The sequence below is a fragment of the Trichechus manatus genome, unplaced genomic scaffold, assembly GCF_000243295.1.
Source record: "Trichechus manatus latirostris isolate Lorelei unplaced genomic scaffold, TriManLat1.0 scaffold00046, whole genome shotgun sequence".
Taxonomy (NCBI): Eukaryota; Metazoa; Chordata; class Mammalia; order Sirenia; family Trichechidae; genus Trichechus; species Trichechus manatus.
In genome coordinates this window covers 13,923,647-13,928,896 of record NW_004443982.1, presented here as the reverse complement: position 1 = coordinate 13,928,896, position 5,250 = coordinate 13,923,647, and the positions used below count along the sequence as shown (strand labels likewise).

At 40.6% G+C, this 5,250-nt stretch overlaps 1 pseudogene; it reads left to right on the top strand.

Annotated features, from left to right (window-relative positions):
- The first annotated feature begins 4,947 nt into the window (after window positions 1–4,947).
- On the top strand, window positions 4,948–5,250 carry LOC111820679 (60S ribosomal protein L37 pseudogene; annotated as a pseudogene).

Here is a 5,250-nt window from a genome sequence, read left to right as displayed (position 1 = left end):
GGGAGTTTGGATGTGTCTATGGAGCTTCCATGACCTTTCCTTATACAAGTTGTGCTGGCTTCCCCAGTACTGTGTACTGTCTTACCCTTCACCAAAGTTACCACTTACCTATCGTCTATTTAGTATTTCCCCCCTCCCATCCCTCATAACCAACAAAAATTGTTACTTTTTGTGTGTAAACTTTTTATGAGTTTTTACAATAGAGGTCTCATACAATATTTGTCCTTTTGTGATTGGATGTTTGGTTTTTTAAAATAATTTATTTTATTTACTTTTGTTGTAGTTGTTGAGAATATACACAGCAAAAACATACACCAATTCAAGTTTCTACATATACATTTCAGTGACACTGATTACATTCATCAAGTTGTGCAACCATTCTCACCCTTCTTTTCTGAGCTGTTCCTTTCCCCATTAACATAAATTCACTGCCCCCTAAGGTTCCTAGCTAATCTTTTGAGTTGCTGTTATCAATTTAATCCCATATAAATAGTTTTTAAAAGAGCATATGCTCAAGGCAGACCTTTTTTACTAGTTAAGCTAAACTATTGTTCAGTTTTAAGATGACTTCAGGGAATATTTTTGGTTTAAGGTTTAAAGATTATCGCAGGGTAATAGTTTCAGCGGTTCATCCAACTTTCATGGCTCCAGGAATTCTGGAGTCCATGAGAATTTGAAATTATGTTCTGCATTTTCCCCCTTTTGATCAGGATTCTTCTATGGAATCTTTGATCAAATGTTTGGTAATGTTAGACAGACACTATCCAGTACTTCTGGTCTCATGGCAAAGGGGACAGTTGTTCATGGAGGCAATTAGTCACACATTCCATATCCATTGCCGTCAAGTCAAATTCTGACTCATAGCAACCCTATAGGACAGAGTAGAACTATAGGGTTTCCAAGGAGTGGCTGATGGATTCGAACTGTCGACCTTTTGGTTAGCAGCTGTAGCTCTTAACTACTGCACCACCAGGGCTCCACACATTCCATCTCTTCCTACTATTCCCAACTCTCCTTCTTTCTTTGTTGCTCCAGGTGAATAGAGACCAATTGTTGTGCCTTGGATGGTTGCTTGCAAGCTTTCGAGACCCTAGGCATTATGCAATGAAACAGGAGGTAGAACAGAAGCACTAAACACGTTATTAGGCCAATTAACTGGGATATCCCATGAAACCATGACCATAAACCTTTAAACCAAGGAACCAAATCCCATGAGGTTTGTGGTTGTACATAAATAGTCTCAACAGCTACTCTTCTTCTTCTTCTTTTTTTTTTTTTTTGATGTTGTTGTAAATATATCACACAACTTTTTCAATTCAACTTTTTCAATTCAACTTTTTACAGGTGTACAACTTATTGACAGAAATTACTTTAATTAGCTGTGCAACACTACCCTTAATGCAATTTTTCCATCACTGTAAACCAAAACTCAGTACTCCACAAGCAATAACACTCCCTTTCCCCTTCCTCCCACCCCTGGAAACCACTAATAAATTTTGGTCTCTATATACCCACCAGTTTTTTTATATAAGTGAGGTCATACAATATTTGTCACTTTGTGATTGACTTGTGCCTTAGTTATCTAGTGCTGCTATAACGGAAATACCACAAGTGGATGGCTTTAACAAAGAGAAATTTATTTTCTCACAGTCTAGTAGGCTAGAAGTCCAAATTCAGGGTGTCAGCTGCAGGGGAAGGCTTTCTCTCTCTGTCAGCTCTGGAGGAAGGTCCTTCTCATTAATCATCCCCTGGACTAGGAGCTTCTCCTCGCAGGAACTCTGGGTCCAAAGGACAGGCTCTGATCCTGGCACTGCTTTCTTGGGTGGCTTGAGGTCCCCTTGTCTCTCTGCTTGCTTCTTTCTTTTACATTCCAAAAGAAATTGGCTCAAGACACAATCCAATCTCGGAGATTGAGTCCTGCCTCATTAACAAAACTGCTGCCTATCCCCCCTCATTAACATCATAGAGGCAGGATTTACAACACACAGGAAAATCACATCAGATGACAAATGGTAGACAATCACACAATACTGGGGTTCATGGCCCAGCCAAATTGACACATGTATTTTTGAGGGACACAATTCAATCCATGACATTCCACCCTTTGGCCCCCCAAAAATCACTTCCTTGCAACATGCAAAACATATTCACCCCATCATATCATAGCAAAAGTCTTAACTCCAAGTCCAAAATCCAAAAATTCCTCTTCATCTGTGAAATCTAGAATACAAATTATATGCTTCCAAAGGTACAATGGCAGAACAGGCACAAGCTAGACATTTCCATTACAAATGGGAGAAACTGGAGGGAAAGAAGGGATAACAGGCACCAAGCAAGTCAGCAGAACACATTACATTAGATCTAAGGCTTGAAAATAATCCTCTGTTCTCTGAGACAATTTACACAATGGTTCTGCCCTCCAGACTCTAGGTATTGGCCACTCTCTGGATTCTTAGTGGAAGCCCCTCAGCCCTGGGCTTCAGCTCCACCTTCCAGGCCCACTGGGACAGAAACTTTGCTCCCTCAACTTTAGGTGCACAATTCTCCTAGTCCACCTGAGTGGTGACTCTGCCCTTCGAAACCTCAGGGGCCATAGCTCCAACCTTGGAAACCCCAGAGGTCGTGGCCAGACCTTTTGAGACTGAGGCTGCTCAGCTTCCTGTGTTCCTTGTCTCTTCAGCTTCTGCTTCCTGGTCCCTTGACCTCTAGGCCCTCGGGACTCACACTAGCAGCTGCCCTGCTGGGGCAAGTATTCCAAAGTTCTGTAGCTCCACCGATAAGTGCCTGGAGGCACACCACTCCACCAGTAAACTTCGGCCAGAAGGCACTCAGCTCTCTCACTCCCTGGGTTGGCTCCAGTGTTGTTTGGCACTGGTTTCCTGGTTCTGCTGCTGCCAGTCCTCTGCTGCTGTTTCTCACCATCTGCACCTTCTCTGGTGTTAACAGCTCTCCTCACTTCCTTCTGAGTCTTCTATCCATTCACAGTTTCAAAACTGCTTCCACATTTTAGGTATCTAAAATCAGGAAGTCTTAAAAATCAGGAAGTGTGAGTCTTCCTACTTTGTTCTTCTCTTTCACCATTGCTTTACCTATTCTGGGCCTCTTGTCATTCCATATAAAGTTGAGTATTCTTTTTTTCATTTCTGTAAAGAAGGCTGTTGGAATTTTGATCAGGATTGCATTGAATCTATGGATTGCTTTGGATAGTATTGACATCTTAACAATGTTAAGTCTTCCAATCCATGAACATGGAACATCTTTTCATTTATTTAAGTCTTCTTTAATCTCTTTCATCAGTGTTTTATAATTTTCATTGTATAAGTCCTTCACATCCATGGTTAGATTTATTCCTAGGTATTTTATTCTTTTAGATGCTATAGTAAATGGAATCATTTCCCTAATTTCCCATTCAGATTTCTCATTGTAGGTGTATAGAAACGCAATTGATTTTTGTGTGTTGACATTGTACCCTGCAACTTTGCTAAATTCCTACATTAGCTCAAGAAATTTTCTTGCAAACTCTTGGAGATTTTCTATACATAGGATCATGTCATCTGGGAATAAAGATAATTTTAATTCTTCTTTTCCAATCTGGATACCTTTTATTTCTTTTTGTTGTCCTATTGCTCTGGCTAGGATTTTAATTCAATATTGAATAGAAACAGTGAGAGCAGGCACCCTTGTCTTGTTCCTGATTTCAAGGGGAAGTCTTTCAGTCTTTCTCCATTAAGAATAATGTTGGCTTTTCATATATGCCCTGAATCATATCGAGGAATTTCACTTCTATTCCAATCTTCCTTAGGGTTTTCAACAAGAAAGGGTGTTAGATAAGATTTTGATTTTAGCCCTATGTGTTACTGGGGTCTTCCAGAAAGCAGATGTTATGACAGGAGTGAAAAGTTTTATTAATAGGTAAAATCAGTTGCCATCAAGTCTATTCCTACACATGGCGACTCTGTGAATGTCAGAGTAGAACTGTACTCCATAGGGTATTTAATGGCTGATTTTTCGAAAGCAGATTGCCAGGCTTTTCTTCCAAGGTGGATTCGAACCTCCAACCTTTAGGTCAGTAGCTGAGTGCATTAACTGTGGAAGATAAAAAGAGGAGAAAACAGGATTGGGAAGGAAGAGCCTCAGACCCCAATGCAAATCTGACAAAGTCTCAGCCAATATAAAAGGAGCTCCAGAGCAAAGATTGCCCGTAAGAGAAGTTCCACATTAGGCAGTAATAGCCAGAGCCTCGCACCTCCGCCATGCTCAATCCTTGTCTGGAGGCTACCAAAGAAGAGCGTGACCTTGGCTCAAAAGCTGAGGCAGATGCTAAAGGCATTCTCAGCTAAAGACTGTCATTGTAGCTGAATGGTGAGTGCTTTCTTGAAGATCAGAGCGGCAAACCCCCATGGCTGCTGCACTTTGTCTTGCTCAACATTTTTACTAGCGGTGACTGAGATGAAGACATAGAATAATAGATACTGACACATCTGCAGATGACTCACATTGTGAAGATAGCCATTATGATACCCCACCAAGCTGAAAACTATTTTGTTTGCTGGGACAGAGCTAGACTGGCTCCAACAAGATGATATCCCATGAGGATTAATGAAAGAACTTCCATTTAGTTTCATGATGACCAATTATATAAGCACAAATGGTAAACATATTTTTCCATTCATATGCAAGGACTTGAAGTCTTTAATTAACTACAAGACTAAAAATGATCAGGAGTATGTTCTGTGGCTACTTAGAAAGCCAAAGAAGATGATGACCACATTAATAAAAATATAGCGTCTACAACAAGAAGGAGCTATCCCATCTAAAGTAGGTGTTATCTTCTGTGCATCGCTATTTAAGAAGGACAAAGACACATTAGATGCCACTGGGAGGAAGATGATCAGGCTTATGGAATGTTGGGGAACCTTGGTCTCGAGCTCTTTGATCTCGGCCACAAAAGCAAGATGACAAAGGGAATGTCATCATTTGGAAAACATCGCAATAAGACACACACACTGTGCTGTTGATGTGAGTTTAAGGACTAGCATCTTCAGAAGTCAATGTGTGGCAAATGTGGCTACCCCACTAAGAGTAAGAGAAAAGGATAATTGGAGGGTCAAGGCTAGAAGAAAAAATACCACCGGTACTAGTGGTATGAGACATCTAAAAATTGTATACCACAGATTCAGGCAAGGATTCTGTGAAGGAACAACTCCTAAAACCAAGAGGGCAGCTGTTGCAACTTTCAGTTCATCTTAA